The sequence below is a fragment of the Triturus cristatus genome, chromosome 8, assembly GCF_964204655.1.
Source record: "Triturus cristatus chromosome 8, aTriCri1.1, whole genome shotgun sequence".
NCBI lineage: Eukaryota > Metazoa > Chordata > Amphibia > Caudata > Salamandridae > Triturus > Triturus cristatus.
Window position 1 is genome coordinate 90,743,614 of NC_140591.1, and position 22,639 is coordinate 90,766,252.

General features: G+C 43.6%; 1 protein-coding gene across 2 annotated transcripts in view; it reads left to right on the plus strand.

The window, feature by feature from the left end:
• The window catches only part of USF3 (upstream transcription factor family member 3), a 168,074-nt gene that overhangs the window by 20,688 nt on the left and 124,747 nt on the right, over nucleotides 1–22,639 (plus strand). The window contains exons 2-3 of one of the 2 annotated variants that reach the window (XM_085621091.1): nucleotides 12,428–12,553; nucleotides 20,776–20,886. The gene's annotated coding sequence lies outside the window, so the exon portion shown is untranslated. The remainder of the gene's footprint in view (nucleotides 1–12,427; nucleotides 12,554–20,775; nucleotides 20,887–22,639) is intronic. The other variant, XM_085621090.1, reaches the window with a different exon arrangement.

Genomic DNA, 22,639 nt, shown 5'->3' on the forward strand with positions numbered 1-22,639 from the left:
TTCGCGACAGACTCCAAGGCATCAATTTTGATGGACATCAACCTAGTTTGCTCCAAGACGGGAAGCAGGAGGGTTTTGAACATGGCCTCCATTTTTACCAGCAGGATTTCATCGCTGTTAAAACAAGTAGGGCAAGGATCTGATGAACCGATAGGAGTTAGAGTGGGGCACAATACGTTGGGAAGTACCGAGGGGGGTTGTGTAGCAGTATGAGGGTGCAAAGCAGCTGCACTGGTATTATTAGGAGCATTTGGTTTAGACCGCTTCTGTACTCTCCCCCCATGTTTGCTCTGAGTGTTTTCCCTTTTACAGGTTTTTTTTTTGAAGGAGTCAAACACTTCCGGTGGATTCGGCACCGAATTATTAATTGTGTCCACTCTGTCTGTGCCACTAACGTTTGCCCCACTATGCTGGGTGACATCTGAGCTCAAATCAAGATTGTCTGATGAGTGTGGAGAATCCACCCCTTCTCCCGCAACATGCATTGGTGCCTCTGTCGTTAGTGAATGTAGATGATTAGACGGGACTTGAGCCGCAGGACTAGAAATTGTAGCAAGGGCACCTATGGAGGAACGCTTACCACTGACTAAGTCTAGGGAGAGCCTTTTCTCGGTCATTGCTATTTCTTTTTCTAAAATCCCACTTGCTCGGGTTATAAAAGCATCTAGCGGACCAGAAACTATTCCCTTGGAAGTTTGCAGTTGGACTATACGGTCTTTACCTGACCTTAGAGGCATGTTAGGGTGGAATAGAAACAAGCAATACCTATGACAAGCCCCGAACTGTAGTGATAGGTGGATGCCTACAGTGATGAAAAACACAATGAAATGTGGAAAAGGCCTAAAATTGTGGGCAAACTCAGCCTCGTCCAATCACAGGCGGGCACAGACCAGGCCCAGACTAGACCCGGGCTAATCACAAGAACTCAAAGTTGACCTTTTAGCACAATAGACAATGGACAGTAACTGCTCTGTCTGACAAAGGTCAAGAGAAGCAAACTATCGTAGAGGGGCCGACTGCCACCGTACTCAGCAGATGGTCAGCAGGGAAATCTGGGTTAACAACCAGGAGTGGTACCAAAAATTCGTTAGAAAGCAAAGTCCACAGTACCTTGGGGAGACCGATGATGGTATGGCACAACTTAGAGGGGTAGCCCCGCCCCGGCCAACTCCGGTCAGTGACGGGCAAGGACGGGCCCGCCCTTGGCCCGGGCTTCGCCCGGGCGCCGCCCGCGCGCATCCCGCGCTGCGGGGCACCTGCTGGTCTTTTCTAAGGGCTAGGCACTTCCTGATGACCTCATCGGCGTTCGCCCTGCGCCGAGGATTCTGGGGTTTGTATTTCCAGTGGCCGTTCCCCTCACGGCATCGGCGACACACAACACACCCTACAGTATCCTGGAGTTCTCATCTCCTATGACTTCAAAGTGTGAAAGAATCATGACAAGTTTGCAAGAAGATTAACAGCAAGATTGATGTGCAAAGGGGCCTCCATAACCAGAACAGGGGTTTTGTTGTTGTTGTGGTGTTGTTGTGGTGTGTTGTCTGGGTCTGTGGGCAATCTCTGATACCCTGTATTCAGGTCTAGAGGCAACTTGTAGGTAGTACATTGTGCGAAGTTCTTGAGACACTACCTATGTTCACTTTTAGAAGCCTCAGCTGTGGTAGTGTTTGGTTCTGGAGGCCACATGTAGCGTGTTGTGACCGGTTCAGTAGACTACTTTTGGTTTGTTGGGTGTACTAATTTCCTGTGGCCTCCTTTGGAGTGTTTGGTTACTTCTCCAAACCACTTCTGATTTGTTGTCCAAATCTATGGTCACCAATAGCATATTGTGCCCCGTTCTGAGGCCTACATCTGGCTTATTGTGTTGCTAGCTTTGCTGTGCAAAAAAGGAAGCACAACAAGATGAGCAAAGCCTAAATCATATGGCAAAGCCCTGACACACAGCAGCTTGAATCTATAAACCTTGTCAAATTGCTTATGGTACCGGGTCTTATTCTCAAAAATGCAATTCTGGTTTAGGATTTCTCTTTTTGAGACAGGGATTTTGTCTTTGCAACCTGTGATGCTTCACAATGTTAGGTCAGTTGCCACATAATAACAAGCATTGGCATAGCCAATAGGTCTCGCTTTTGGGACCTTATAAGTATTTCGTTTTGCAGCACAATATCCTTGGTGCAACAACATCAGCTGTTGCATGGCTAAACCTTGTACCTTATAAGTGTTTAGCCATGGAACAGTTGATGTTGTTGCACCAAACATATTGTGCTGCATAACTAAATACTTATAAGGTCCCAAAAGCGAGACCTATTGGCTATGTCAATGCTTATTGTATATAAGGTGGCGTCCCTGGGGTCTCCTCCTCTTTGTCTCCTTGGACCCAGGGAAGCCGCAAGAACGTCGGAAACGGAGAGGCGTGTGGCACAGTGGGTCTAGGGAGGCCTGGCATAGCGTTTCAAGGAGCTCTTGGCTCAGTGCAGTGTTCGCGTGATCTCTAGTGCTGAGGTTGACGGGTTTGACCCTTTTGTTGGTTAAAATAAATAAATAAATAACTAACTCAATAAGTTTGAATTTTTGGTGGCGCATAACTGGCCTCGGCTCCCACCGTTATTCGGGGACGATTCATGAGCCAATCATTCTCTGGAAGTGACACGAGAATTGGGAACTTCCTACGTCTGTCCCTATGCCTGGCCATATGCCGTGCCACCTTCAGAAGAGATCTCAAAGCTCCACTCGTGGATACGCACTTGGGCTAGTTCTTCCAATCCTTTCACGCACCTGCACTTACGTGTAATCTGTTTGAGACTTTGTAAGTCACGACTGATGTCTTTGTTGTGATCCTTATGTAATTGTTACCAACAATGTGACCTATGTTCCCTGATCCTGTTGTAACTGATATTCGTGCTATGACTGTTTCGTTATGATCCTATTGTAAGTTTTACTGATGCCCACGGGCCAAGTCCGCGCTATATAAAATCATGCTTAAGTAAACAAGTAATTCTCTCAGTGCACTAACAGCCGCAAGTCACAGCAGTAATGGGGACTGAACACACACAGACCCACCGATAACACCAGGTCTTCCCTAAGTACACAAGTAAACACCTTCACTAACCCGGATTCTGCTCAGTGTCTCCTTTGACAGCATCACGAAAAGAAACCAGCCATTAGCAGTTAGAGAGGACGGGGCAGGGAGCCCCATAGAAGGGGGGTGATTTACAGACCTCGAGGGTCCTGTCACTTTTATGGGGAGGGCTTGTGAACAGAGGAGGCAGCTCACCAACCCTGCGTAAAGGGACTGTGGGGAGTTTATTTACTCAGGAGGCGTGGGCAATAAATACCATAAAACCGGGAGACCTATTTATAAAGCATCAAAGCTAACAGCCAAAAGGTTATGCGCGTTTATTTTGCAATTAGTGCTCGAAGATTTACTACACAGAAGCATTATTCAGTCGTATCAAAAAACATAGTTATGAATCTATAAACGATGTTGTGAAGAGTATAAACTGTGGTGTTCAGCAGAATATCGGTGGCTTGTGCCAGGAAGAATCGCGCCCATCACGCATCGTGTGCCTAATGATGAATGAATCTTCTGAGTGCAGCGCCCAAAGAACCTGTGCAGCAGTCAGTGTGCAGAGTGCCAGCTCATCAGGTGCTGCCGCGGAGAATTAAAAAAAAAAAAAATCCTTGTCAATTCCAATGGCAGACGAGCAGTTTTTATGCGGTTTGAATTTTACAAACGATCTGCACAGATTACACGATTAACCTCCAAATTGGTATTTCACTATGGAATCTCTCTTATTTTAATTATATTGCCGGTTACTGAGCGGTTAACAATGAAATGAGGGGTGATTTTTTTCTAAATAGAAACAGTTGAAGGAAAGCTTCTTTGTGCACTGACATGGAGTATTTTGTATAGTAACGATGAAAAAAGCAGAAGCAATAATGAATGCACGTTTACCTCAGTCTGGCTTCTTCAGTCTTTGATAAACTGCCGATACGAAGTGCTTCAAAAACGGTAAGGCTTGAGACTACGTTTAACCATCTGAATATTTAGAAAAAAAGACCAGCCCGGCGGAGCGTGGCGCGCGCGCTCGGCGGGGGCGGGGGAGCGCATTCCAGGCGGGGGAGTGGACCGTTTGAAGTGCGATGCCAAACGGATTGCATGGCGGCACGATGCGCGTGCTCGCCATGCAATCCGCTTTTCGGAGCACTTTTCGGAGCCCCTTACAATAGTCTCGCTTTGCGATCGCTTACGCGATAGCAAGGCGAGACCTAAAAATCATGTCTTTCAAAGAGCAGTGTTTTCATTGAATTTCTGTTAGGTTCAGTTAAAACTGAGTGACCAACTAGATCTCTAGGGCTGTATCTGGGATGTTTCTCTCACAGAAGCCCCCTTTGAGACTGACTGACTCGCAACTAGTACTTCTCAAAGACCTGTCACAGTGACTCGCTGCGGATTACCTTATAGTCTGACACATACCAGAGGCAATCGCAACAGAAACTCCCAGGCAGCACTTAGGAACTCATAACTTTGATTGTTTTTCTAACTAACATTCAGTCGACATTCACTTTCCTGTCTCACATACCACAATTGAATGGATTTTAAGTTGCCGCCACACATGCATCCAGTCCTTCCTGATCCGTTGTATGAGCTTGGTCACCTTGCAGACACCACCTTGCCCAATCAGTCTGCCCATTTTGGAGACTTAGTGGCTTCCTTCAGATTGAAAACACACTGACCAGGTATTTTCAATTGGCAGTGCCCCTATTCCAAATTGCAGTCCTAAGCTTTGTCATTTGTCCCGGCCGGTTGCATATTAGCCCCTAAAACCTGCAACAACAAAAAAAATCTGAACAAAACATCTACAACTTGCACATATATTCTGGTCCATACTTGCCGAGATGCGAGGACCCCATCTCTTGCCCTTAATGTGAATGCTTGACTGTCCGAACGCCAGAATCTTTACCACGCTCCTGGGATTCCTTCCATCAATGAAATCCTCAAGGCGAGCTGCTCCATTCATGCAGAGAAGACTCATCCTCCTGCTGAAATCCTATTCTGTTACATCTCTTGAGCCAGTCCTCTCGTCCATCACTGAAAAGTGGGCGAGACTTGAGCACACTGCATCTTGTATAGCTTGAACCTTTCACACCAGTATGGTGTGAATCTCTAAACTGTATGGTGTAAAGCTTCAAGCTCAGCCTGTTCTAGCCCATAGTGTGACCCCAGACGAATGGCTCTAAACACGACTTTCACAGGCTGAGAAGCCAATCAGCTGTAACCCTCATCTGCATAAAGATAAAAAGTTGGTCACCAAAGTCGAGCTTAGATTCTTCCATCACAGTCTAAGAGAAGCTGATGAACTCTTACACAGGTGTGGCACTGACTATAGTGTGAGACTTCTATTAGGGGCTCCGATTTTTAGGTCTCGTCTGAGATAGCATGTAAGAAATTGGGTTATTAGTTTAGGGGGGTAAGTACCCTTTTTAAGTAATAATGACAATCCTTGTCGGGGTGAACCACTAAAGTCACTAAATAAACCTGAACTTAACTCCTTGGTAGCTTTGGTTCGAAGCAGACAGGCTTAACTTACAGGCAATGTGTATAGTATTATGCAGTACTAAAACAGTAACAACGTTGAAATGCTGAACAATAAAATTCCCAAAACATATTAGAATAATAGAGTAAAAGTTTATAACCAAAATGACAAAAATCCAATAAGGCGAACCAGAGATTATAATCTTTTAAAGTTTTAACTAGAATTATCACCAAAAAGCACAAAGTGCTGTTGATGGCTGTGGTAGAACAGGACCTAGTCGCAATTTCATGCTGGCAGGGTCCGTCCTGGTCAAGGATCTTACCTTCGAGTCCACATCTATCACAAGATTACACTTTTAGAGCCCCACAGGACACCAGGGGAGGCACCTAGAGCCCCACAGGGTGTCAGACAGAGGCCACAGTAGAGTCCCTTCAAGGTCCAGTTCCCACTGATCATCTAGGCAGTTGCAGGAAAAAGGCTCTTGTAACTTGTTGTGTCCCTGTAGCTTTAATAGGTCAGCCATACGACCCTTGCTTTCCAATTCTTTGTCCTAGGTACAAGAGAGAGAGCAGGTCCAGCCCTCCAAGGCTCTCCGCAGTTTGCAGACAGCAGGTTTAGTCTGCTTTTGATCTTCCTCCAGTCCAGGAGTGTTCAGATGTTGGTGCCTGAAGATGCCACAATTATGCCTAGCGCGAGTTAGTGAAAGGGAATGACCCCTGGGAACTCCTGAACGAATGGAGTAAAGTTTGCCGGGGCTAACCCTACTCACTCTGGCTTTCAAGATGGCTGAAGTCTTCGACCACACTAAACCTGGCTACTAGGAATGCCTGCGGGGATTATACAATGGTGATTGTAGTGTCCTCGCATATCTAGCCCTAAAGTCAAGTTTTGGGCAGTTCCTGTACCCCCAGCAAAGTCAGAGAAAGATGCCTGGTAGAATAAAACCAAAATAGTGGATACAAACAAATTCTGTTTCTTTTCTTTGATGTGCGCCCCAAATGTTCTATGTAAACCCAACAACCTTGTCAAAGAGGCTGTGACGCTGTCGTGTCAAAAAGAGGTCTGCTGTGAGTGGGTCCTGACTGGCAGAGGGGGACAAAAAGAAGGGCACTGCCCAAGTGTCAGCTTACATTTGCCTCTGAAAAGGGAGGCCTCTTTGAAGTGCGCCCTCGGTATCATATGAAAAAACCCAGCAGACCAGTCAAGCATGTTGTTACATTCAAGGAGGACGTGACACTTTAATGTCAAAGAGGATCCTCCCTGCCTCCCCAACATATTTTGTCAGTTACCACATTCATGAGGCACAGGGTGAATGATTTGCATATAGATGGGTCTGAATTGGGGTGGCGAAGGAAGCTAGAGAACGATGCTGGATTCAACCCAGATCTGTGACTGGGGGTGAGTGTCTGAAAAGTTTCAGTGCTCCATCCATCATCTCTTTGTGTTTGCTTTGTTTGCCCTAAGTTGGCAGGATATGCCCAGATGTGGGTCTCTTGCTGACTTTGCCACTGGATTCAAGCTAGCCTGGGTGATGAGGAGTGTTAGCCTGAAACCGGTCCTGGGATGCTTGTTTCCAGTCCAGGGAAGACCTGTCTTGCAGTTTGAGCTGGACTGTTCCCATGAGGCACAGAGTCAAGACTGATTTGCATATTGCTGGGTCTGAACTGGGGTGGCAAAGTGAGCTAAAGAACCATGATGGATTCAACCCAGATGTGTGACTGGGGGTGAGTGTCTGACTGAAAAGTTTCAGCGCTGCGTCCATCATCTCTTTGTGTTTGCACACCACATTCATGCCTATTGGCTAATTACTGGCTGGCCAAAGGGGAAGAGCAAAAATGCAGAATTAAAACGCTGGGACTTCAGGCAGGGAAAAGGTAACTTTCCAAAAGGTACATTTCTGTAATATTTAGAAAAAGTTCAACTTCACCATTGAAGTGGATTTTTAATAACTATTAAAATAGTTGTTTAATTATTTTTCTAGCTATTCCCATTTAAGAGATACAGTATTAGTTTTTTAATATTGCAAACCAGGGCTTTCCTGTGGAACAGGCAGCCCTGCTACAGTGACAAAAGCTTTGAGGTGCTAGTCACTGTAAGGACATGTTTAATATCAAACATTCACGTGTCCTGTTATTAAATACCATACCCTCTGCCTTATGGGCAATACGGACTTCTTGGGGGGTGACGTAAGAATATTTAAAAGGAAGATTTAGGCCTGTCAAAAGGGGATATTTTGACATGTCAAATTTGTATTTCAAATCTGCACAGCCACGCTACAGTGGTAGGACTAGAGACATGTTTAAAGGCCCTGGGTACACTTGGTGTACCATATCCTAGGGACTTATAGACAAATTAAATAAACCAATTGGGTGTATACAAATGTTACCATGTTGAAAGGAGGAGCACAAACATTTGCCCACTGGGCAGCAGGGGTAATGTACACAGAGTTCTACAGCTAGCAAAAATAGCATTCAGCAGAAAGGCAAAACATCTAGGATGCCACCGCAGAAAGGGCATATCTCCCAAAACATTGCATGCACTGTCGCTTGCAAGACATTTGGTTTACATAGAGGGGGCTTAGAGGCCACCCATTGCTCACAATTCGTTGGCTTCGTTGTTCGTCTTATTTGCTGGCTCATGTTTGATTAGTTTAGTGTGTGCTGGTTTCACTTTCTGCTGGTGTGTTTCTCCCACCTCTAGAGCATGCACCAAGTTCTGCTATCTTTTTTGGGAAGTGTCCTTCTGCATTCTGTCTTGGCATATTTGCTTCTTTTACTTGCAGCACTTCGTAAGAGTGTATGGTTTTTAGGTCGTCTTGCTCCAGGATTTGCTCCGTGCTGTAGCTTTCATCGCTAGTTTTCCTTGTTTGTTTGTTTTTACTTTTCATCCTCTCCTGTTCTACTCTTTGGTGCAACATACCAACACCAGCAAGCTACAGGTTGTTAGCTTTGCTTTTAGTAATGATTTCAAAATGTATTAATGGGGGGCGTGGTCTGGCCACGCAGGAAGATGGCCGCCTGACGAGTGAGCTCCGCCGCGGGATGGGCTCTTAACGGAAATATTTTACTCCTTACCGGCTTTGGAGTCCTCTTCACGTGCCCTGTGCTTGCCGGAAGGTGGGGGGCACGATTTGAGCGTGTTCCAGGGATGTGACAGCGCAGTCTTCCTGGTGTTAATCGTCCTGACGAGATTGTGTGGCGCTGCTTACCTGACGCAGCCCGCCTGACGTGCTTCCTTCGGCTGCCTCATCCTCCCCCTGAAGCCGCGCCTCTGCTACCCATGGAGTGCGCCTGCCCCCTCACGAGGCCGCGCCTTTGTTGCTGTTGAGGAGCACTCGCTTCCTTACGAGGTCGGGCTCCTGTGGATGTCGAGCGCCCGCCTCCTCATGAGGCCGCGCCTTCGCTGCTGCTGTCAGGCGCCTTCCTCATGAAGTCCCGCCCTTGCTATTACTGCTGAATACCTGCCTCCTCATGTAGCCGCGCCTCCTTCAATTTTGTCTGCTTTATTTTCCTCAGCAATATTACCTCACAGGAGTCATGGTTCTTGTTGTGCTGCTGGTCTGCTGCTGGTAGGATTAACTCCTTTTATAACCTTATTGTGGCGCTTTTTGTCATTTACCTCAGCCAGTCATTTTGCGCCACACTCTCTGCAAAGTTAATGTTTTTCCTGCAAGAACAAGTCACGACTGTCACTCAAAACTGAACTTTTCAAATTTTTTAAAATTTTTTCATCCTCTTATGAGTGGCCTCATAGTTGTAGTTTCGCCCCTTCGACTGGTGCTGCCTGGAAATGACTCTTTTAATGCAACTTGGGTGACGCATATAATAGCATGTTTTAATTTAATTTCATTATAGTGCTTTAGTCAACCTTTTCAGTCAGGTTGTGTACTCTTTGCTTTGATGTGGCTCATGATTTCCCTGTTCATTCTGCAAATACAACTGTGGTTCATATGTTGTTTCATTCTATTTATGCGCCTTTGAGCATGGCGACAGTTACACTATCTTCATCAATGCTTTAACCCTTTGCTTGTGGTTTTGGGGATAACTAAGCAGGGTTTTCCCCTTCATGTGATGTACTTTTACATTTTAGTGTCTGGAATTGTTGTATTTTTGTGTTTATATACAAGAACTGTCTACCAGCAAGACGCCTTCACGCATTTTCAAAGTTTCTGTCAAATATTCTCCTCAAATGCCTGCCCCTAGGCAAGGAAATAAGTCTTCTAAGCCACTTCTCTTTGCAGAAGCTCTTAAGCAGACCATTAACATGCCAACGAAAGGTACTGCCTCCTCTCCTCCCGCTTTACCCTCGGCTTCGACCTCTAATGGGGGCAGACATCGGCGGCAACTCTGCAACGTATTTTACACGAAATATCTGAGGTTAGTCGCCGATTAGATGACATGAACCTCACAATTACATCATTAGCTGAGGAGACTAAATCAATTAAAGCAGAATTCACCAGCTTTCATGCGAAGATTGAATCTCTTGACTCCAGAGTTCAGACGGTGGAGAACCGCTTGGACTCCCTTCCCAACAAAGACCGAGACCTTCTATTCTTCCGTAGCAAACTTATTGATTTGGAAGACAGAAGCAGGAGGGATAATGTTCGTTTCTTTGGTTTTCCAGAGCGTATTGAAGGGCAGAGTTCCAGTGCATTTCTGTGTCGTATACTTCCTCAGATGACTGGTATTTCTTTTACCCCACCTCTGGAGATACAGCGGGCTCATAGAATTGGTCCTCCACGTGGTGATCCTGCCGCACGCCCACGGCCGATCATTGCTTGTTTTCTCCGACATGACCAAACTAGACAACTACTGTCTGCTGCTCGACTTCAAGGTTCCTTCTCTTTTGAAGGCCATCGCATTCATATGGCAGCTGATTTCTCCAAGGAAACCAATGAACGGCGGAAGGCCTTTCTCTCCATGCGACCTCAATTACGTCAATTAGATATCAAATATGGTCTATTTGAACCTGCACGTTTTCGTGTTACCAAAGATGGAGTCTCTAAGGACTTTTTTGATCCAGAACATCTTCAGCAATTTTTGGACTGCCTTCAACCTCAAGATATGGAGGTTCTCGCTGCATCCTCACAGACAATCCCGTCCCAATCACTCCTTAAATCTTCTACTTCAATGTCAGAACGTAACAGGCGCCCTCCTAGTAGCCCTAGACCTCGGGGCAGGGACCTCGAACGACTTCATCGCTCACAAGAAGATAGGAAGTCTGCAATACAATTGGTTTCGGCAGCCACATTCCCACAAGACTTACAAAGAGACAAGTCCCGTCCTCTTAAAACCCCTTCGGATGCGGACTGAATAATACTTCCTCCTGTGGAAATAGTTACTTCCTGACCTATTGGCAGCTTATGGTGGACTCCTGGTCCTTGCGAGTCTTGTTTCTATTGTTAATTCATTATTATATTTTTGACATTTTTCGCTGTTCTTATAATATTTGATTGCCTTTTTTCACCTCTTTCTCACTAGCTTCTTATCTAATCTCTTTTCCTTTTCACTTTGCCTTCTGCTATATCTCTGCCTTATAATGCTATTCTTTTTTCTCCCTGCATTTATTACTTTCCATGTTACAATTTTATTGCATATTCCTAACTGGTTTTGCAGTTACTCGGGTGCATTGGCGCCTAATTGTTTGATTATAGTTGTATTATTTTATTTGCTCGTATGCATATTGGTATAGGCTTTTTGATATGTGTATGATATGTTTTATGCACTTAAGGTTACCTCACATTTAATTACTGTAAGATTTCTCCTCTTATGTAGTGTCGCTTCTCAATCTCTATTTGGCTGTCTCTACCTTCTTCTGTTCTCTTTTATATTGCTCTTTCGGGTTTCCCTTCTATATTATTAATGCTTTCTTAATTGTTTCTCTCTTTCTGTGGGGTCTTTTCCCGGGGCGGCGCTCTAGTGCGCCCAGACCCGCGGGTAACAGTTTTACGGTTTCTTGTTCTTTACTCGCTACTATTCTATAGTTTCTTTATTACTGTACTATTTTCTAAATTTTACCTCCTTTCGTCTTTATCTTTTTATTGTTTTCTTTATGCATTTCATCTAGATTAGAAGTACTGCTTCCACTTATATTCTTTCTGTTTCCCCTTCCTTTTGTCATTTCTTTCCCTTTTTTCTTTGTCTGGTTCAACACGTTGTTTTGTGCTTTATTTTCTTCCTTCTGATTTTTGCTCTATTCTACTATGGCACAGGCACATTCTCTTAATGCGATCACTTGGAATGTACATGGCCTCACCCATTACATAAAGCGGAAGAAAGTACTCTCCTATCTCCAGACCAAACATGTAGATGTGGCCTTGCTTCAAGAGACCCATTTGGATGCTCTAGAATCAGATAAACTTTGCAGAGACTGGGTGGGCAAGGTTATCCATAGTAGCGTTCAGCAAGACGATTCCTCAGATACAGGCCCCCTCCGCAAATGTGGAGTAGCAATCCTCCTTCGCAAATCCCTCCCGGTCACTGTCTCTAAAACATGGTCAGATGTAAATGGCCGTTATGTATTTGCCAAACTTAAAATTGGAGAGTCTCACATCTGTGTAGGGTCTGTTTATGCTCCTACGGGTACCAAAAAAACATTCTTTCTTCAATTATCCCGTTTGCTGCTTGAAATTAATGCATCACAATATTTGATTGGCGGAGACTGGAATGTGACGCAAGATTCCATTCTAGACAAAACTGGTCCATTAGATAGGGGCAATGCGTCAGACAGAGCCTTGTTGGGGGACATCATATCAGATATTGGACTGGTTGACCATTGGCGTTTCAGCCATCCAACGGATAAGGAATATACTTTCTTTTCATCGGCCCATGGTACATTTTCTCATCTTGATTACTTCCTTATTTCTCATAGCACAGTTCAATTCGTTACAGACTCCTGCATCCTGGAAGCGGCCTTGTCTGATCACTCTCCGGTTCTCCTCTCCCTTGATCTGGGTCTTTCTCGGCCTGGACGTAAACCATGGCGAATGAACATCCAACGCCACAGGACTCCTGCTGGTAAGTCCCAACTGCAATCTCACCTTCAAAATTATCTTTCTACTAATCAGGGGTCTGTCACTTCCAGCAGGACTCTCTGGGCTGCGGCGAAGGCTACTTTGAGGGGGCAATTAATGCGCGATGCAGCAATTGCTAATTAACAAAATGCAAGGAGACAAAGTGAGATTGAATCTGACATACAAACTTATTCTCGCTTATACACCATATCTCCGTCCCTACAAAACCGTAAATTACTTGAGCAAGCTCGAATGGCCTTAAATAGCCTTTTTACATCTAAAGCAGAATACGCTTTACAGAAAATGAAAGGTCGGCATTACGAGCAAGGGGAAAAGGCGGGAAGGTTATTAGCCGCGCAGCTGCGTCAGAGGGAGGCGTCCATGGCCATTCCGGCCATTAGATCTGCGCAAGGTCACCTGTGCACGAAACCTCAAGACATTGTTAATGAGTTCGCCTCCTTTTACGAATCTCTTTACACCTCCGATAATAGAATGGATTCGGATAAAATGACAGCATTTCTTGCAAAAGTGCATCTTCCTTCTCTTTCGGCGGAGGGCAGAGCCATCCTAGAGGGTGAAATAACCAGAGATGAGGTTTCTAGTGCGATTACTGCCCTGCCTTACCACAAGGCCCCTGGAGAAGATGGATTTCCCCCTGAATTCTATCGCTGGGCAGGTCACAATATTATTGATACCCTGCATGCCGCATTCCAGGAGGCGGATAGTTCATCTTCACTAGGACCTCTTTCTAACAAGGCTATTATTGTTGTGCTTCCAAAGCCAGGTAAAGACCCCCAGCTCTGCAGTAGCTATCGCCCCATCTCTCTATTGAACTCTGATATTAAAATCTTGGCCAGCATTCTTGCTTCGCGTTTGCGTAAAGTCTTGCCTTCCTTGATACACCATTCTCAAGTAGGCTTTGTACCGGGTCGTTCCTCTCGGAACGATCTGCGTTCACTGGCCCATGCACTTTGGTCGGCTCAACATCTTAAGGACGATGCGTTAGCCCTTTCACTTGACGCAGAAAAGGCGTTCGACCGCATCGAATGGAACTATCTCTTCAAGGTCATGGATAGATTTGGTTTAGGCACGAAATTTATTGATAAGGTACGCTTATTATACGATCACCCTTCTGCTCAGGTAAATTGTGGTGGGTTTCTATCAGACACCTTTACGATTAAGAGAGGGACACGCCAAGGATGTCCACTATCCCCCCTTTTGTTTCTTCTGGCTATGGAGCCTTTGGCTGCCACCATTTGTCAATCTGATGAGGTCTCTGGTGTCCCCCTTCCAATTGGACATTCTAAAATATACTTATATGCTGATGATATCCTACTCACCCTTACTCGTCTTCCCCGGTCGATTCCTTCTCTTCTTCACATTATTAATGATTTCTCCTCTTTTTCAGGTTATAAGATTAATTGGGACAAGAGTGAGGCTTTACCCATCTCTAACGGTACCACAAAAGCAGCCATTTTTGGATTCCCTTTTCATTGGCAGCCTTCACGCCTTAAATACTTGGGTGTCCTCGTTAATAAAGGATTGCAAGACATGGTTGCAGATAATTTATCTCCTCTTATATCCCAAATGCAACGGGATTTTGACAAATGGAAGGCTTTGGGTCTTTCTCTTTGGGGCAGAACTCAGGCGGTTAAAATGGTTACCCTTCCGAGATTTATATACATTCTAGGTATGCTTCCTTTGCAGATCCCTTTATCTTTACTTCGATCAGTAGATGCCCAGATTAAAACTTTCATCTGGGGTACTATGAAGCCTCGCCTTGCTATCACTAAGTTGAAGGCTCACCAGTTATCTGGCGGAATTGGCCTTCCATCTATTGAACACTACTCTTTGGCGTTACATATTTCCCAAATCTCATATTTTTTACCTGGCATCAAAGATTTACCACAATGGGTTCAAATAGAAAGACATCTCCTATCCTCAGAATCAAACCTTTCTCCTCTGTATGGTACTGGCTCTAGTCGTTTTGACCCAAAAAACCCGATACTATCTGCCATGCATAAATCCTGGCAGAGAAGTCATAGATTATTAGGCTCAAACTCAAGAATCCATGCTAAGGCTCCCCTGTGGAATAATTCGGGGATCCGTATTAATGGTCGTATGTTATCCTGGCCTGAATGGCGAGCTGCAGGTATTCTCTATCCGGATCAACTTCTGCATGATGGGGATTTTAAGTCATTCTCTCAGCTCAGGGTAGAATTTGATCTTCCCCTTCATCATTCTTCCAAATATCTTCAACTCCAACAATGTTTGAAGACCCATATGGGAACATCACCATGGCTCCTGCAAGATTCCCCTATATTATCCTATTTGCACATTTGGGGGAAACTTAAGGGTGTTACTTCTGGTATATACAAAATTTTTTCATCTCATCTTTTTTCTAAATCTCTTTCACATGATCTCCAGCGTAAATGGCAATCTCGTCTCTCAATTTCCTTTTCCGATACTGAGTGGGATTTGATTCTAGAGAATTTAAATAAGGGAGCCCGTGAATCAAGGCTCAAATTTTGTCTTTTTAAAATTCTGCATGATTGGCACTGGTCTCCTGTCAAATTACACCAAGCTGGTCTTCTCTCTCATTCTAACTGTTGGAGATGCTCCAATTCAGGTTGTGATATTACTCATATCATTTGTGAATGTCCTAGTATCCAATCCTATTGGACTTTTATCGGTGTTACCTTGAAATCCACTATGCCCCTAAAATTGCCACTTATATCTCTACTAACATTCTCCTGCATGACTTACGTCATTCCCCAAAGCTCACGAAGCCACAACTCCGTCTTTTTCATACTTCAATTGCTACTGCCAAAATATGTATACTGCGTCATTGGAAATCAACTTTGCCTCCCTCACAGGAGGACTGGTTGGTGGCAATGATGCAAACTGCCTCCCATGAACGTACAATCTATAACCTTCAGGATCAAACCGACACTTTTCTTCGAAATGGTCTCCATTTCTTAAATCAAATGCTGCTGATTCTCCGGCCTCCACTTCTACTCAAACACACTAATCAGCTTTCACTTTTCTGTCCTTTGTTTTTTCTCTTCTCTTTGTTCCCCCCCAATCCTTTGCTTCCTCCGTTGTGGTATTCTTCTGCTTTTATTTAATTACTTTTCCTTTGTTTTATTTCTTTATATTTCCAGCACTCTTTATTCTACTATGTCTTTCTCCTCTCCCTTTTCCCTACAGCTCACTCTTATTACATGTCATTCTGGGTTTTGATCTCATCGTTGCATTAATTAGTATTTATCTATTTAAACGCATATTTATATCGTATTTATTTATTAATATCTTATTCCATGATTCCTCCTAACATGAATTTATTCTCTTTTATTTATTATTGCATATGCTCTAATGTATTTGTCTTATAAAATTCAATAAAAAATTTCAACACAAAAAACAAAATGTATTAATGGATTCACACTATTGCCGTTAAGTTTGTAACCGAGTGCTTTTTAGGTCTCGCCTAGCGTCACAGCGCATGCTCTGCGAGACCTATTGTTGTCAGGTTGATTGAGGAAGTGGGGTGGAAGCTCCGCCTCTGCTTTTCATTGTCGCGCGTCACACTTTGTTAAATGCGCGCCTTTGATTTGCAGTGAGGCTTTTTGCTCCCCTCCCTGTCTCCTTTCCGGCTCGCCCACCCGGACTGGAGATTGTGCTCGCGCACGGCGTCTCTTTAACCTGTTTGCTTCTCTCACGTCCCTGCCGTGCACTTCGCTTAACAACATGGCCTCTCCCTGGGGGCTCTGTTGGTGTTTGGGTAGATGCGGCCAGTGTCAATGTTTTCTGTGTCTTTCCTTGAGTTAGTGACGTTATTTGCAGTAAATATGAGCCGACTCGGGCATATTTTGGACGGCTCTGGGTCTGTGTGGGTGTTTGTCAATGTGTGCCTGTTTCGGCTCTCACAGGCTGCGACGTTGCTGCTTTAGAGTTGCTGAGGCTGAGGCGGTGCTCGCATACACGTGTGAACATTTCGGGGCCCTCTGAGGCAGTTGCGAACGTTTTGGCGCTGTGAGGGCGCTCGGTTCAAATGTCCGCGTAGTTCGCGCTTGGAGGCTCGCTATGACGGTATGTTGAAAGTATGTGCATATTTCGGCCCTGGGATGTGACCATATTAGTTATGATGAGCACGCGCCGTCCGGTCTCTGGTTGTTTAGTAAGCATTGTTGACTTTATTTTCCAATACATGAAAGACGTTGTTTTCTACTATTGAACTCTTTTCTTTTTCTGCATTTTTATATCTGTTCTGATTATGAATAAGCATGCAGTTAGTTGTACAGCATTATCCATAGATACTTTATAGATCTCTTCCCTAGTGCAGGCTGATCGAGTCCAGCAGAGTAGTTAGTGAAAGGAAAAAAACGGGTATCAGCTGATGTTTACCCACTGGCGCATGGCTTTCATAGTGCGCGAGCTCAGAGTGCAAAAGTATCACCTGAGCTCAGTTAATTAATGCCCTTTCGGTGTGGATGTGTGTAGGACACCAGTTCCGGTCTCCGAAGCCGAGGTGGGTGATCTTTGATTTGGTATTTCATTTTGCTGCTCCTGTTTTTTAGCCGTGTTTCCTATAGTGTAAAATGTTGATTCTTGAGCCAAACCTAAAGCTGCTATACTTTGTCAGTGACAAAAATGTGGACTTTGTAACTCGCACTTTTAATAACTTGCATCAAATACTTTTGAGAGGGTAATTGTTCTTTTAATGTGTTCTTACTGGCTGTTTTATAGAAATTGGGTTTATTATTTGTATAGCCTTTCAGCTAAACTAATAAAAAAATAAAGAGTGGTGGGTTGGTAGCACTCTACTTTCCTTCCATGCTGGTCCTGAAGACCATAATAACACTTCCCTTTCTTAGTACGAGTGAAAGCCATGTCCACCAATACAAAGGAAAGGACTGGACCAACGGCAGGATTGTGTTGCTATCCACAAATAAGAGTAAGAGAAAAACTCTCGGGGCCTGATCAGGAGTTAAGGCCCTATTCATCACACCGTATAAATAACAATACCGGGTCAGATATTTAAGGCCTATTACGAGTTTTCTGGGACTAACATGCAGGTTTTGGTGAATAACGCACCACGAACTGCATGGTATGATAAAAAGCGTACACATTTCCCCTGTTAAATATCAGCGGGTTTCCTGTAGTATAAAATGTTGGTTCTTGCGCCAAACTTAAAGCTGCTATACTTTGTCAGTGCACCATGTGGGTTTGTTTTACTTGGTTGTTGTTTACTAATATTTCTGGATGATGAAGGGTGTAGATCCTGCTTATTATATCAGTAGGGTATCTGACTCCAGTAATCGTGTTTTTCTAGAAGCCCAGCGTCCTATCTTCTTTAATTTGCCCATGGTAAGCATCCACTGGCACAGAGAAGATTCACAAATTGTGCTTTTACTGTGAAGTTATAACAACTGCACACAGACGCTCACGCACATAGGCTTACATACCTACCTACATAAAGACTTCGACATTGACACCCATGCATCTCTTCTCCATATATGCACGTCACACGTAGTCAGAGGTATATTCCATGAGGAAATTAGAGAGACTGACAACTACCTTGAATTATGAAAACAGTATTAAAACAGTTGTTTGAGTGAGTGTTTGGCTTACACCACAGTCGCTGTCATCGTCCATGCTGTCTCCAATTCCATCTTTGCACTCAAAAGCAACTTCTGTGTGGGTTTGCATTATGTAATCTAACACTGCAACATGACACACATATAACACAAAAACTTCTCTTATGCATCCACAAACATATAATTTATTTACCAGGCACCCATACAACACAACTATTCCCTTATGCACCCATATGCATCCAACATAGTGCTGCAGTTGATTCTGTGGTCCCAGTGGTAAATTATTGTTCTAAGTCCTCTAGGCAGTGCTGCAGCTGTGTCTCTAATCGTACATACACTACACTCCAAACCAAAACACATAGGTAAAAGGCATTGTAATTTACAACGCTAATAGCTCTGACTCTAAAAAATGCGAGAGCCTATTGCATTGCAAATGCTTGTTTGGTACGTGTTTCATGATTTATACAATGTCTTGGATATCATTCAATATTTTATGAAAAAAAGGAAGTGTCTTAAATTGGTGTATGTTTGCATGATTACAGTTTGGATAGAAATTTCTAGTATTATTCTAATGTGAAACGCTTTTTTGCTTGTTTGGCCGCTACTATTGTGCTTCCTCCTGTAGCTTAAGGTGTACATTGTATTAAAGATTGCCACTCCGTACTGTACAGTTACAGGCCATGCCATACTATACAATGACAGGCCATACCGTACCATGCTACGCACTGCCAGATCATACTATACAATGAAAGCCTATGCCAAACTATATTACAGAATGTCAGGCCATGCCATACTATACAATGAAAGGCCATACCATACCATACCATAGCATACTATGCATGCAATAACAGGCCATGCCGTATCATGCTACGCACTGCCAGATCATACTATAAAATGAAAGGCCATACAATACCAGAGCATACTATGCAATAACAGGCCATACCATACCACACTATACAATGTTATGCCATAATCAAGGCCCCTGGAATTATGCGATTGTGTGGCCACACGTTTTTCACATAATTAGAGATTCGTTGAATTTGCCACATAATCTGCAGATTTTAACAAAACAACATTTTGTTTCTTGTTCAGATGGTGCAGAAGTTACTAAAATGCAGTGACATGTTGCCATGCAGTGGAAGGCCCTTTGCAAAGGTTGACTGGTCGCCTTTCAGTTGCTTATTGCTACTTTTGGGTGTTAGGCTGCACCTTATTTGGACCAGTGTATGCCCAGACAGTGGCAAAATAATGAAGTAATACCATCACATAATGTGCAGCATTACTTACCTTTTCTTACCGCATAATGTACTCAACCCTGCTGTATAATTTGGCCGTCAGCTGCCGCATGATTCCAGTGGCCCTCACCATAGCATACCGTACTATACACTGAGAGACCATACTATACAACGAGAGACCATACCATACCACACAGTGACAGGCCATACAATTCTGTACCATACTGTACAATGACAGACCATGCCAGGCAATCCATATTTTACAATGACAGGCCATTCCATACTATACTGTACAAGAAGAGGCAATGCCATACTATACTATGACACACAATGCCATAGCATGCTACACAATATCAGGCCATACCATAAATTGCAATGACAGGCCATACTGTAGTATGAAATGACTGGCCATATCATATCATACTATACAGTGAAATACCATTCTATTAATTGACAGGTCAGACCATACCATCCTATAGAACACCAGACCATACCATACCATTCCAAATAATGACAGTCCATAGCATACCATATTATGCAATAACGGGTCATACTTACCATACCATACAAAAGTTATCATACAATCATAATATTATTAGAGTGTGTGTAATATATATATATATATATATGATATATCATGATATAATCCATTTGTTCGAAAGTTGTACAACATGGCCAAAAAACATTGACAAAGCCTTACAGACAGAGAAACTAGCTCTGTACCTTATCTGTCACATAGTGTACTGTGACACTCCTATAAATGGCTCACAGGCTTACAAGAGAGAAATTTAAAAGCCCTTACTCACACCTGGCACAGGCTAGAAGGTGAGGTGCATATGAGCAGATCAGTTTTCCTCTGACAGGTAGGAAATTAAGAAACACTTGCTCTAAATGCTAACTATAACAGGCTGCTGAGTTATGCACACATACATCACCCCACACTCTGCTTGCAGGCTGAGTAGTAAAAACAGACCAGTAGTGATACTACTAGTTGCATGCTAAAGGCAGGGGTACAGGTGAGCAGCTCTTACTTCTGCTCTTGCGGACTGATAAGTGTAACACTCCAGCTTTAACGCCACCTGTCATAGGCTAAAGAACCTCTCTTCTCACTGCCACTGCCTGTAAAGGGCGATACATAAATTAGTATCTTCAAACTCACCCTACCCGTAGCTGAATGGTGTGCTGTTCCAAGCACCACTCAAACTTATAGAGTAACAATTAAATGTTATTTTATTAGTAATTATGTAATTATGTAAACAATGTTATGTTATTGGTATGTATGTAGTGCCTTCATCCATAACGCTATGAATTTATCATGCCCATCTAGTTGCCACCTGTAGCTCGTCAGTAGTTATTTTAGTATGCTAATCTGCCCCTCTTGCTTTTCTGTGCAGTAAAAGGAGGGTGAAATGTGAGGTGTATCGAAAATGCTGTAGAAGGAAATGTCTGCTTCTGGAGTCGGTTTAAGACTGATGAAATATTAAAAGTTGAATGAGTCTGGAAAGGTAAGTGTATGGGAAATAATGGAATCCATGTATTACAAAAAGATTCATGGTTGCAGCCCCTTTCATTAGTCATGTTTTCGTGTGCATTTATTTTCTCTCCCAATCCCTATTGGTTGAGGATTTGTAAAAGATTCAGTGAAGTTTATCCCTTGAATAGGGTAGAGCTGACAATGTTGACAGAAGTGTTTTTCATTGGCTACTGAATAAAGTGTCTCATGTTTTTATGTAGCCTCTTGCTGATCATTGATCTGGGTGTCTTGCCCCATCTGGATCACAGAGAAACCTGTGGGAAATAATCGATGATGTCTCTTCGAGTAGACTGCGCTTGTTCCTTCTGCTTTCTTTTGGTTGGTGACCCTATTCAACATCTTGGGTCATTTTTTGTTTTGTTTAGGGCTGGGCTTGTAAAATTCTGTAGTCCTCCGCTTCACTTACTTATGAAGTCCCAACATATGACATGCCTTTTCTTCCCTATTGAAAAATTCCTAGTTGATGTACCTCTCTTTATTGCCTCACTTCTTTAGACTGTGTTGTTTTTATGTATGTTGATAACCATCTGGTCTTAACTCTCAGGAACTGGCTTGGATTTCAACGAAAAGTCTGAGATTTACTCATGGTAGATAATATAAAGCGATCTTACACTCTGTTCTTCAAGGTTGGAAATTGAGCTCAAAACACGTGGCATAGTTCAGATATCGCAAAGCCTGGTTTCAAAACATTTGGAAAGTTTGCTGAGACGCAACCAATAGGGAACACTATTGGTGATGTCTGCCACGTTGAACGTGTCTGTTGTAAAAGTCCCTGCTCTTTCTAATGACCCACTTAGCTTTTAGTCATTGGTAAAAAACTTGGGGTTGGAAGAAGTCCTTCTTTTTCTCTGGCCATATGACTTGCTTCATGCCCCTGAGCCACCTCCACACTGTGGTGCGTCCCATTTGAGCTTGTTTAAGAGCACTGGCCAACTTGTGGAATACCTTCTGCTTTCCTCTGATTTAAATCCCTGGACACCATAAAGGCAGCAGAGGCAGTAAACAAATTCTTTTGAGGTGTGGAGAGATAACTTGATTTTCCCCAAAGCGCCAGCCATTAAGTCTTCAACTTGTGTCTCCTGGGTTATAGCACTGCCTAGCATTCCCATTGGCTTTGGGCAATCCTGAGTGCCTCCGCACACATAAGCCACTATTTTACTTTAATTACTATTAGTCATTTGGAAAAAAGTGCATTATAAGTTTAAAATAAATCAATATTTGGAGTGCACTCGGGACAATAGGCTTATTAGTTACCAACATGACGATATGGGAGACCCCCTGTTTGCCTCCTACCCCTGCACAATTTTATTTATCTATTAAGACTCAGTTCCAATCTTATCTAACTAGGTTCTGTTTATGCACAATGCACTTTTTTTCTGGCATTTCCTCGCCAAGGAGGGTGTTCAAATAAGCGTATGCTCTGTTTGTGATAATGTCTCCGTTCAAAGCACTAGGCACTTTATATTATTTTGCACATTGTATAAATCGGAGAGAACTAGATGTTCGAGGCATGTGGGCTGCTGAATTCATATCTGTGCATAGATCGCCGCCTAGTGTTGGGTCCGGATGTTTGCACGTTGTTGTCCTGGAAGAGTCTTCGAGGTATCCTGGGATAGGTGACTCCTCCCCTGGACTACAGTGCGCATGGGCATCCTCTCCATCCTCAGATTGTTTTTTTCCGCCATTGGGTTCGGATGTGCTATCTTAGCTCAAGTTAGGAAAAA